The sequence below is a fragment of the Cyprinus carpio genome, unplaced genomic scaffold (assembly GCF_018340385.1).
Source record: "Cyprinus carpio isolate SPL01 unplaced genomic scaffold, ASM1834038v1 S000006648, whole genome shotgun sequence".
Taxonomy (NCBI): domain Eukaryota; kingdom Metazoa; phylum Chordata; class Actinopteri; order Cypriniformes; family Cyprinidae; genus Cyprinus; species Cyprinus carpio.
The window spans coordinates 17,658-31,397 of record NW_024879274.1 but is presented as its reverse complement, the minus strand read 5'-3'; the positions used below and the strand labels follow the sequence as shown (position 1 = coordinate 31,397).

Genomic DNA, 13,740 nt, shown 5'->3' with positions numbered 1-13,740 from the left:
AACAAACAAAGGAGCAATACCAAAGACAAAATGGGTCAAAACGCATTCACATCTCCATTATTTTTGTAGCTTAATTCCAAATGATTGATTAGCTTCACATAACGATTGGTTTCCTCTCAAAGCCACATGCGGGCGCCAGATATTTTTGGGGTTTCTCTCTGGATTACACAGAAACGTCCAACAGATGAAGGTGACAGGGAACACTGAAGTAACACTGTTCAGCACAGTTGTTTATTTATCAGATGTAACAACAATATTGAAGTTGTTTTACTGAAACCAGAACTCCATGAAACAACAATAAAGCCTTGCTCATTGTGTTTGTGGCGTGGGATTTTTTTTCTAAATAGATCTACTTTAATAGAGCGGAGGGTCAGAAGGTCCTGGAAACCTAATGTTCACACAATCAAACATTTCTCAAAGTGAATCCTTCGGGATTAAATAGTTTGCTTTAAGTGTTTGTTGAGTGCATAGGATATCTGTGCATCAAAAGACATTGTCTAATTTAAAACGACTGGAACTGGCGCTGGATTTCATGACACGTGGACATAAAAAGCATGAGAGACAGCATTTAAACCTCCCAGTTAAGATCTTTGACATCAACGCTAAAACTGTAAAAACAACCATTAGTTAACTTAAGTAACATTTTCAGTAACGAGAACAATAGACTAAACCATTAACAAGTTCAAATATATTCTGCCCTCTGTACAATCCTTTTCTAATGTATCCAAACAATACAGGAAGAGCCGAAATGATTGAGCTCTTGGCAACAGTATAAGGGTGATTATTCAACTTGGGGATCTTTTATGTCTGAGTGTGCTGTGAGTGGTTTTAAATATGAAGCTGTATAAAGGAAACTCTCTGGGATTTTGTTAACCCTGCCCTTCATTTACATTTGTTAATTTTAAGATGTTTATATATAGATCTTCGTGTGTTTTACACTTTGTCTTAGATATATATATATATATATATATATATATATATATATATATATATATATATATATATATATATATATATGCTATAAAGTATATATATATATATATATATATATATATATATATATGCTATAAAACATTTGCTAACTCTTGAATACAAAAGAATTATACCTCAGTTTGTTAAATTTAACCTTTACAACTTGAGCTGACTAACTGGGTCAATGAACTGTTGCTTTTTTTATTACCTAAAATTTAACAAAAATGTATAATTAAATTCTGTAACAAATCTATAGCTCATAATGTTAATTAATGCATTGATTGTAAAGCGTTACCAGACTGAATAAACTTCAACTTTGAAAATCCATAATAAAACCATGAATAATTACAAGGTAAACTATAATTATATCAGACAAAATGGATTTATGTTATATAAATTTAGTTTAGTATCAGTATAAAATACAATTAGCATCAGTGAAGAGCTAGAAATTATATTTTGAGACATATGTGTCAGGTCAGATGAATATTTTAATTATGCCTCCACTGCAATCAATCTGCAATCTAGTGAAGCTAGTGATCAAAAGTGCCCAGAGCTGAAGAAACACCCAACAATCCAATTAATTCTAATCATGTTTTTAATTGTAAACTAAGTCTCAGGCGTTGCTATAGATACTAAACTCCCTCATCTACAGTGTCTGTGAAGAGATGGACCAGCAGCGCTTGCATCTTCAACCCTTTAGTGAGATACTTCTCCATCTCTGTCAACTTCTGCTTCTCCAGAACTCTCATCTTCTCTACGCATCCTCTCTCTCCTTTGACCTGAACACACACACAATATGCTCTTTATTAAAATAATACTATAAATGAGATTATACATGTCTATCGTTATTTGAGATTAATTCAAAAATATCATTTGAAATATTTGTAATCTAGTTTTTTATGAGCACCATCTCTCCAAAAGAGTTTTGGCGACTGTACCTTTTAAGATTTCCATGCTTTGTTATGATTGGCTTAACTCTTTGCATGTGAACACAGCAGCAGAGCTTACTGCCGTGCCAGTATTGAAACACTTAGTGCTGTGTGATATTTCAGGCACATGCTCACCCCGCCGCTGTCGATGTGGCGGCGGCCCCCTCTTGTTTGCTTCAGAAACAGAGGTTTGCGGTTGGGTTTGCTCTGGAAACGGGGTTTCTTCTTCACGGGATCCTCCTCTCCAAAACACGGAGAACACGTGGTGCTTCAGCTGCTTTATGTCCACTACAAAATAAACGGCTTGAAGACAGACTCAAGCGGACAAAAAGAACAAGCCATACGCGGACCCTGGAGCACAAAAACCAGTCAATTGTTTGTGAATATCAGCGCCTCTGGTGTGCTGTAAAATCGCCAGGGTCCGGAGTAGCAGAAGAAGTGACGCCGGTAAGTTCTGGTCCTTCGGACGACAGACACCATACTTCCTGTGGTCATGAACAACCCCCTCCATGTTGATCCCGCTTTCTCTTATCCCTCAAAATCTCCATCATCGCTCTGCCTTGATGTGGCCTGTAGGACAGTATAAAAAACAATCCATAAATAATCCATGCAACATAACTAATCTACTTTACAGTGAGGCAGTGTACCAGTCTAAAGTTTGACAAATCTGTTCGTTCTTGATGATTATTTTCTACATTGAAATAAAAGTAAAGTTTTTTTAAAACTATGCAACATCCCAAAATGGATTTGCTGGAACGCTGCAAATTCAAAATGATCAATCATCCTAATTTTTACTAATCAGTTCTACTTTTTACATCAAATCAATCCTATTCATTATAAACTATTTTATCCTTAATGAAGCTAATCAAAAGTCAAAAGTGACAACTGTAGCACTTCCCGTGTTCACTGAGACCCAAACATTCATGAAAAACAAACAAACATTCAATTATAATTTTAGTTTTTTGTATAGAAAGTCACTATTATTATCATCTTTGCATGAATTTTGCTGCTCATTTTCTTCCAGCAAACTGCCAGCCACCTTGGCTCTTCTGCAGAAGCTTGCGCCCATCGCAGCGGCGCCCGCTTTGCGCCTCGATCCGGCCTGTATTGGAGTAAGAGTAACCAGAGCAAAGCTGAACTCAGTCTTTCCCGCTCCACCAGCGCTGCTTCTTTGCGCGACGCCCCAGCTCCGGTGCTCCCATCGATCTTCGCCTCATGGAGTACTCATTGGAGATGTTTCCGATAGCCTGCTTCAAGAGAGAGAGAAACAGCAGCAGGCCTTTTGAAACGCTTTCATTTATTTCCGTTTGAAGCTGTAATGTTGCATGCCTCAGGATTTACCCTCCACTCTCTCTGCTGCCCAGTACTTCCCAGCAGTCTCCAGCACCCAGGCCTCGGTGCGGTCTGATATGAGGAAGCTGTTATGGTAGGTGAGTCCACACTCATCCTCCATACAGTTCCCTCCCTGGCCGTCGTTTCTCCAGCAGATCTGTTATCACGCCTACATCGCTGCGATCCGCAGTGTCGGCCCGCCTCCAGAGCCAGCCTACACACAGACAAACAACATCCCACACTTCCTTTAAAACTGCATTTAAAAGCATAGTTTTCTTTCTTCCGAGAGACATAAAGAAAATAGTTTGAAAAATGTTGGTAGACAAAAAGGTTCTGTTCTCACTGACTTCCGTTGTCATTTTTGTCCATACAATAAAAAGTAAAAAACATTCTTCAAAAAATAATCTGTTTTTTATTTATATTTTTTTTTTTTAATAGTTTAACAGCTTTTTTCTTGATGTGTTTTAGTTTGAAGAACTTCTTTCTGCCCATCAAGCCTGCATTTATTTGATCAAAATACAGAAAAAAATGTAATATTGTGATATATTATTTACAATTTAAAGTAATTGTTTTTAAATTTCATTATACTTTAAATTATCATTTATTTCTGTGATGCAAAGTTGAATTTTTTAGGATCATTATCACATGATCCTTTAAAATCATTCTAATATGATGATTCATTATCAAAAGTTGGAAACAGTTCTGCTGCTTAATATTTTTTCAGAACATGTGTGTATACTTTTTTAGGATACTTTGATGAAAAAAAAGAAGCTATGTTTTTAAAATATAAATATTTTATAATAACAATATACACTACTGGTCACTAATTTGGGGGTCAGTAATTTTTTTTCTTATTTTTTATTTAAATAAAATCAATACTTTTTATTCAGCAAGGATGTGTTAAATTGATAAAAAAAGTGATAGTAGAGAAAATATATTATTAGAATATATATTATTAGAATTTTTTTTTTTTATTTTGAATAAATCAGTTCTTTTTTTAACCTTTTATTCATCAAATTATATTAGACAGCAGAACTGTTTCCAACACTCCTCACTAGCGTAAATCCGAGTATTAGAATGATTTCTAAATGATCATGTGATAGACTGGATGTTACATGTGACACTGAAGCTCTGAGTAATGATGCTGAAAATTCAGCTTTGCATCACAGGAATAAATTTATTTTTTTTAAAGTATATCCAAATAGAAAACTATTATTTTCAAGTTGTACAATATATCACAATATTACTGTTTTTTTTCTGTATTTTTTGATCAAATAAATGCAGGCTTGATGAGCAGAAGAGACTTCTTTCAAAAAGCATTAAAAATAGTAATGTTTCCAAACTTTTGAACTGGACTGTATATATATATTTTTTTTCTTCTTTTTTTTCTATCCCTTTAAGACCTTTTTAACAACCTGCATGAATAAAATTAACACTTTATGTCCATGCAAAACAAACCATAGGATCTTGGATATTTTACTTAATTAAAAAAAATATATCGGGCCCATATTCTACTGGGTAAAACAGATTTAAGTGCAATTTTAAAATACTCAAATCACATTTTATTCAACATGTGTATTGCAGTCAGTTTTTATGTACAGTACTAATATATAAATACACACAAATTAGAGGCTGATTGTTATTAGATTTTACTGATACAATAATACTGTGTTTAGAGAAAGGAAATGAACTTATCATTATGCTTGGTACTAATTTATATCACATTTAATTGCTGCCAGAATGCAATTTACAGTGTAACAAAAAACCTACCTACAATACCCACAAAAAAAAATAATTAATAAAAAAGAATTCTATGCATAATGCGATACTTTTAATTATAAAAGGGATCTTATTTTACAGTTTATGTCAGATCACAATTGAAATTCTTAAAAACTGCTTTTTTAATCACCTTCTAGTCACTTGTACACATCATATTAGCAGTATCTAATTTTTTGCCTAGTCATTTTGATAACTATTCAACAGAGAACCAGTAAAATACATGCAGGAAACAACTGAAGAGAATCATTTGCATTATTGCTCTTTTGTTGATTTTGATTGTTTCCATTGTCCTTATTTGTAAGTCGCTGTGGATAAAAGCATCTGCTAAATGACTGAATGAAAATGCATTAATGCACAGAAGTGACTAGATGATGCTGACGTTGAAAAAGCAGTTTTGAGTATTTCAGTTGTGATCTGACAAACATAACAAAGCAACTGAGAAAATCTATAAATCCCAGCCGTTTGGAGTTTAATAATGGCATGAGGCTGTATGACGATTCCTGTTTTTCCATCCCCAAATTTAAGACCTCCTGAAATGATAACTAAGGCATTTCGTGTACCATTATTTATGATATTTGAAACTTTTTTTTATGCTCTTAAATTTGATCAGACTTAATTTTAGGATGTGTAAAAAAAGGAAACATTTTTAAATTACCAGGCAACATATTTTGAAATTATAGTAGTTGAACAAATATCAGTGAATGCTGATATTTAATTGAAAAACTGTTTCTCGGAGTACCTGACGAGATCCATGCCCAGGAGAGCCTCTTCTTCTCGTCCACACTCTCTTTCCCCCAAACCGCCCTCGTTCCCCGATGCACACACCTGATGCCTCGTTCGCCCCCATCTCTATTCCCCACAGCCAGGCGGGACTCACTCAGGACCACTACAGGCGTTTGAGCCACCTTGCTCGATCTCTATATATGTACACTGACAGAGAATCATTTAATAAGTGCTTTAATGTGTCCACCTACACTCCTCTCTGAACCTGTGGAAGAAAAAGACAGCGTGTATCCAGAGGTCCTTTGAGATACCTGGACTTTTTTTTCTTCTGGTTCATGGTCTTTGGCAGGGAAGTAGACCACCTCTTGAACTTCCATCAAGAGGCCTGTCCGAGTTCTTCCCGAGACTCATCCCATGATCCTCTGTAGATGGAGGCAAGGCTACAAAATGTGTTGAGGAGGTTGGGTGGCATCCTGAAATAAAAAGATGCAAAACACTAAACAGTAGCATTCGGTGGAAATTATTTCTGATGTTTTGCCTAATAACATCCAGTGTTCATGTGCTGAAAAACTATTATATGATTAATCTATACCAAGATCTCTATTCATGCAAAGATGACAAAGGCAATCATTGATTCATAACACAAATACTTGACCTTAGAAATAAAAATGAGGAAAATAAGAACGTTTTTTTTATCTTCTCTACACAAAATATATCACATCAGCGGCGTTCATGAACTCTTAATACAGACCTTTGCATGAAACATGCTTTAGCACTAATATTGTAGCTTTAAGCTGATCCCAATATTAGCAGTAATTGTTACATCTGCGTGCCATACTGATATCATGCCTTAAATAACTCTTTGTTTTTTTACCTTTTGGTTCAGCTTTCCTGAAGCGTGATATTGCAAGCAGAAAGAGGCACAAAAGAGGATCTCTCACTTGCTCCAGGTGTGGATGAGATTAAATGCTTTATTTCTTCCTTTTTCCTTTCTCCATAAAACAAAACTGGTCAGCAGACTTCTGACACAATTCCGCCTGCACGGCTATCTGATTCATAACTAATCCAAATGTTAAGCCGCTCAAGCTGTCTGACGACACGTGACTCTAGTCGATCCACGTGCGTGTTTGATCAGCGGATGAAGTGGGCGGGGCAAAGCGTAATATAAAAAGTATAATATAAACAACAAACATTACAGGAGTGCAAATACAATTAAATAAAATAATAAAATACTGAAATTAAAAATAAAACGAACTGCTTGTATGATTTGACAGTTGTTTATTTAAGAAATATTATGACGCATTACTACATGCGCTGTACGTTTTGAAATTAAAATAAAAGCATTAAAAAACACGTTTTCAATTCATAATAATTATTATTATTATTATTAATAGTATCATTATTATTATTACTATTATTAATATTTAAAATACAGCAAGGATGTATGTATGTTCATTTTTATTTATGTAAATAATTATACAAACAAATAATAAATAAAAATAAATAAATAAATAAATAAATAAATAAATAAATAAATAAATAAATAAATAAATAAATAAAAGTTTACAAATATTAGCTCATTTTACAGCTTTCTCATTTTTAAATCTAATAATGTTTTTAGGTATTGTTGAACTTATTTCCCCCAAACTGACATCTAGCACTAGAAGATGAATTTAGATACTACGGCAAACCCCGGATGTGCTTTTGTGCAAGTTTACAGAACAAACTGGCATATGACTTACATTCAAGGACATCAGTTTTAAGAGGGGCTTAGACTTATACAGAATACGAAAAAAAAAAAAAAAAAAAAAAAACAATTCCTTCTTTAAACCATCTATATTAATAAATATAGATTAAACACAGCTTTTTTATGTTTTGTTTTTGACAAAGTTTTTGAGTATTGTCTCAAATAATTATTAAATACTATATCCATGGGTGGTAATTTAAAAAAAAAAAAATCTACATTTGTGAATAACTTCTTCACTAACAAAAGTAAAACATTAATCAACAAAACCTTTTTATCACGTCTCTTCATAGTTTCCATCCTTAATAACTATAAAGACAGGTTAAATTCAACCACATTTCTCTCTTTTAACCATAATTGCAGGAATATTTACAAGCAAAAAAAAAAATGCTCTGTATTATCTGGAGATGAGTCACAAAATTAAATCTAACCCCGGCTACAGCATGTTACCTGTAGTAATGGTGCATGTTATTTTTTTTTTTTTTTTTGCGTAGCTTTCCTGTCATCATTGCATCATAACTGTGGTACTGCCCACAATGTGGCTTTCAGTGGATGTGAAGTATAAAGACAAATATCCATAAGATAAGAGTGGAAAAAAGGATCACCTGTGCTGAAGCTGTCAAGGTGTCAGGGAAAAGAAAACAAAGAGCATAATGTGGATCTGGAAACACTGGAGTGACAACCAAGGTATTTTTGAAGAAATCTATGTGAAAATATATAAAATAGAACTGGTAACATTCATAGCAGGTGTGATAAACAGTACAGCAGAGGTTAAAACCAAAAATGAGAAAATCCAGTTAGTGGTTAAAGCTGCAGTCAATCACCTAGGATTATGTAGGAATGGACGGGGGAAGAGGTGAGGAGTCAAGTCAAGAATCATCATGGATTGGTTAATAATAATAATGGTTATAATTTTACGATGGAATCCTAGGAGCATTTTGGCCAATGGACAGGAGTTTAAACAATTTATTAATGAGCTACAAACCCGATTCCAAAAAAGTTGGGACACTGTGCAAATTGTGAGTAAAAAAGGAATGGAATAATTTACAAATCTCATAAACTTATATTTTATTCACAATAGAATATAGATAACATATCAAATGTTGAAAAGTGAGACATTTTGAAATGTCATGCCAAATATTGGCTCATTTTGGATTTCATAAGAGCTACACATTCCAAAAAAGTTGGGACAGGTAGCAATAAGAGACCAGAAAAGTTAAATGTACATATAAGAACAGCTGGAGGACCAATTTGCAACTTTTTAGGTCAATTGGCAACATGATTGGGTATAAAAAGAGCCTCTCAGAGTGGAAGTGTCTCTCAGAAGTCAATATGGGCAGAGGATCACCAATTGCCCCCAATGCTGCGGCGAAAAATAGTGGAGCAATATCAGAAAGGAGTTTCTCAGAGAAAACATTGCAAAGAGTTTGAAGTTATCATCATCTACAGTGCATAATATCATCCAAAGATTCAGAGAATCTGGAACAATCTCTGTGTGTAAGGGTCAAGGCGGGAAAACCATACTGGATGCCCGTGATCTTGGGCCCTTAGCCGGCACTGCATCACATACAGGAATGCTACTGTAATGGAGATCACAACATGGGCTCAGGAATACTTCCAGAAAACATTGTTGGTGAACACAATCCACCGTGCCATTCGGGGTTGCCGGCTAAAAACTCTATAGGTCAAAAAAGAAGCCATATCTAAACATGATCCAGAAGCCGTTTTCTCTCTGGAGGGGTCGTTTTCTGGAAAACTTGGGCCAAGGCTCATTTAAAATGGACTGTGGTAAAGTGGAAAAGCTTGTTCTGTGGTCAGAAGCCTGAATCTCTGAATTTGAAGTTCTTTTGGCAAAACTGGAAAGGAAGAGCCACCATCAATGCTGAAAGGTATATCCAAGTTCTAGAACAACATATGCTCCCCATCCAGACATCGTCTCTTTCAGGAAAGACCTTGCATTTTCCAGCATAACAATGCCAGACCACACACTGCATCAATTACAACATCATGGCTGCGTGAAAGAAGGATCTGGGTACTGAAATGGCCAGCCTGCAGTCAGATCTTTCCCCATAGAAAACATTTGGCGAATCATAAAGAGGAAGATGCGACAAAGAAGACCTAAGACAGTTTAGCAACTAGAAGCCTGTATTAGACAAGAATGGGACAACATTCCTATTCTTAAGCGAGCAACTTGTCTTCTCAGTCCCCAGACGTTTGCAGACTGTTATAAAAGAAGAGGGGGATGCCACACACGGTGGTAAACATGGCCTTGTCCCCTTTTTTTTTGAGATGTGTTGATGCCATGAAATTTAAAATCAACTTATTTTCCCTTAAAATGATACATTTTCTCAGTTTAAACATTTGATATGTCATCTGTGTTGTATTCTGAATAAAATATTGAAATTTGAAACTTCCACATCGTATTATTAATAACTACAACCCATGTAAGAAGTTGGAACTAGATAAGCTACTAAGAATAGCAGGGCAAGACAGACAAAAAGTAATCTCTGGCGTGCAAATTTCAATGCCCATAGCTCAATATCATACGCTCAGTGGGTGGGGAAGTTGTTGGTAGATAAGCTACTAAGAATAGCAGGGGAGGAAATAGCAGTTTCAAACAATAGGAGAAAGCAGAGATTATAGGTAAATCATTCATAATGGTACATAGTTCAGAAAAGAAACTTTGACAGAAGAGAGGAGAGAAGGAGCAAGATCAGTGACACTGAGTCGTTATTTTATCTTCATGAGGTTAAATAGGAAGCTGAAATGAAACTGAAAATGTGTTGGATGATCCATTTTACAGCCTTAGCTTGAATGAGAGCAATTAAAGAAGCAAATACCTACGTCTCCAGGGAAAAGATCAAGTCTGTTATTTAATCTTAAAACAACTGGAGGAAAAAGTCACTGTTGAAGCTGGAGATGCATAATAGAAATATGGGAGGAGGGAAAAGTTGCCAGCTACCTGGAAAGAAGCAGTGAAGTGGTTCAATAATCAGAAACCTGGTAAGTTATGGCAATTTACAGACCAATAGCTCTTACTTCAAAATTTATGTAGAAATTAATGGAAAAGAAAGGATGATAGCAGATGATATAGATTGACCCATGACCTTGACAAGGATTACTGGCTAACTGTCAAGAGTGGCTTTAGGAAGGGAAGAAATTTACCAATGCTGTGGTAAGATTTTGAGACTTGAAATAAGGAATGTACAAGTGAACAAAGATAATGTAATAGCAGTATTTTTTTTTGACATAGAATATAGGGCTATGATATGAAGTGGAAGGAGGGGTTACTGATCAAACTGAATAAGGATTAGGGGTTGGAGGGAAAGATGTTTTACTAGGTAAAAGGGTTTTTCTTTTTGGAAGGGAAAATGCAAGTAAGTGTGGGACAGACAAAGTCAAATCGATACACAGCTGAAAATGGCTCACCTCAAAGGGAGTGACGTGTGATAGCATCCGTTACTCTTTATTATTATGATCAATGATGTTTTTGGGAAAGTTCCAGAAGATATAGGAAGGTCACTGTTTGCAGATGATGGGGCATTGTGGAAGAGAGGAAGGAATATGGAATTTACAAGGAAAAGAATTCCGGACGGAATAAGGCTACAAATGTATGGAAGAGAGACCTGAGGCTTGGTTTAAAATTTCACATTTCTGGGAATTAATTTGGATTCCGCGATTAAACGCAGAGTTATAAATGCATTACCACCACCTATCTCTCAAAGGGACCATTGACACTCCTAATTGAGATTGTAGATGGAATTGTCAGTGGTCCATTTAAAAGATAGGTGATAAATATACTATATAAAGTCTCGCGATCCACTGAGTTAAAGAAGCAAGAGAAGAAGAAAGGCGCTTCACGTGCCGGACTGAAGTAGAAGAGCGTGACACAAGCGCTCAGGACAGTTCAGACACTGCGGTTGAAAAGTCAGAGGATTGTAAAACAAACCTATAAATACTGTTCAGTTTCTTGCACAGGACGAATGGTTTGTCTTTTACACATCAGTGTATCGTCACGGCGAGCCACAGGGTTTAATTTGGTTTTTGTTTGTGCATGTTTTTTGACTCTCTCAAAGTCGTGCAGATTCCCATCCACTTTACATTATATCACTGACAGACCGCTACTGATCAGTTTGAGTTAAAAACTCTTTGCATGTTCTACTGAAGAAACAAAGTCACCTACATCTTGGATGGCCCTGGGCGTGGGTGGCAATTGTATATGCGTTCAAGTCATGTAAAGATAAAGGGGAATGGCAGATAAATTAGAATAAATTAGCAAAAAGGTCATTAAGAAACATGAAAACATACAAATGCAAGTCAGTGTTAGCAAAGCAGGTTAAAAGTGTATATGGGAGAGAATAGATCAAAAGTGGCAAGAGAGGTAGGATGGAGAAGGGGAAAGGAAGGCACTTATATCAAAATCAAAGGGACGTTAAACATATAAGAGAACTGAGTGATTTAGGCTGTAAACCTATTTTCTGATCTACACTCCGGAGCTGAAGGTAGGCACGGTAATGCTCCACTAATACGCTGGTATGCTAACAAGCGCCATAAAATAGAAAGAAGAAAGAAGAGAAGAAGAAGCTGATTGCGTCACACAGAGGCGCCGCTGATGGTGTTTTAATGTTGTTCGGCGGAAAGGCTAACAGTTTTTAATAACAATTTGATCGTTACGCTGGTGCTCAAAACATATTTGGGAAGTCTTGGTGTGCTAATTTCATGTGCAGAATCAGATTTTCATCCTGCATCAAAATCCAACATAAAAAAGGTAAACAGGAGGAGTTTAGCTAGCAAGCTACTGTTGCTACAGTGTACAACATTGTACGTTCAGCTCTTTACTCATCTTTCTGACTGGATACGCGAATATATTTAGTCACAAACACATCAAATGGTTGTAATGATATAATGCTGTTGTTTATTTCTCAGTTTGATGAGATAATCATATAGACAGCAGAGTGTGATGTCGAATGAAGACTTATGTGTGTGTGTTATTTATGTGTGTTATTTATGTGTGGGTTCTCAGGTATGGATCGCAGGCAGAAAGACTGACCTTCGACACAGAAGAAGCCAGGAGGAGGAAGTGATGCAGGCTTACGTCAGGAGCAGGACACCTACAGACAACAGGTCAGAGGACAGGACGAAGACATCCGGTCCTCATATACTCCGACCGTCCCTGGCGTAAGATCAAACAAGGGTCAGGGTGTCTCTCCTGATGTTACTGAAATCATTACTATAGCTTTGTCTGGTTGTTTGTATGATGTTTCCAGACTGCTGATGGGAGATGATCGACCGTAGCGAATGGCCTTAATTTGCATGTATATTAAGCACCTCGGGAAGTCTAAAAGGTTATAAACTGGGCTCTTCAGCATTTGCTTCCATAAAATAAAAAAATGTGTAGAAGATTAAAAGTCATTGAATAAATGTAACTGATGATTAGTGTCCAGATTATGACATCATGGAAACAAACATTCGAATTCATTCAAAGTGTTAGAAAATCAAGAAATCCTGGGAAAAATTTAAAATAAAAGAGCGCTTGTGAGTAGGAGATAGACAAAGAATTACCGTCTCCATCGGCTGGTATCATCACCTGTTTTTTTTTTTTCTTCTTTCATTTTTTATATCCTAACCAATTGCCGCCAGAAGCCAGCCTAAAGGTTGTGAGAAACACCATTGGCTCTTGTGTTTTGGTGATTGTTAGTGGCTGTCAGGGGATGGATATAGCTGGACGGTGCGATTGTCAGGCGCGGACCCGATTGAGCCCCCCTCAGTTAGTCCCTTTTTGACTAAGGTATTTGAAATGTTCCCAAACATTGAAGTATATCATAAAAATATCCGCGATTCTTAAATATAAATACATACATTTTGCGCCTTTATAGATCATGTTGGTTTATTTATAATGGAGGCTATAGGGAAAGTAGCCTAATATTGAGTGTAATCATTAACTAGCCTATGCATAAAACCGTCTTGAATATGGGTGTCATGTAATAGAGATATTTTATTGACTTTGTATTTAACGTAAATTTAACAAAAACATTGTAGTTACTAATTATAACACACACTTTATTGGTAGCAGCCTACATAAAGAGAGCAAACAATTAGCTGCATTATCAAAGAATATTAACTTCAGTCTAGATTTAGTCTAGTTCAAGCACTCTCAGAAGCTCCCATTATAATCACTGAAGCTGTTTATACTGTGACATGAATATCTTACTTACATCGTACACACATCTGCACTTTGTTTATGATGAGAGAATTCTCCAG

At 35.9% G+C, this 13,740-nt stretch overlaps 1 pseudogene; it reads right to left on the bottom strand.

The window, feature by feature from the left end:
- Positions 1-1,442: 1,442 nt before the first annotated feature.
- Positions 1,443-6,343, bottom strand: LOC122144354 (annotated as a pseudogene).
- Between the last annotated feature and the right edge of the window lie 7,397 nt (positions 6,344-13,740).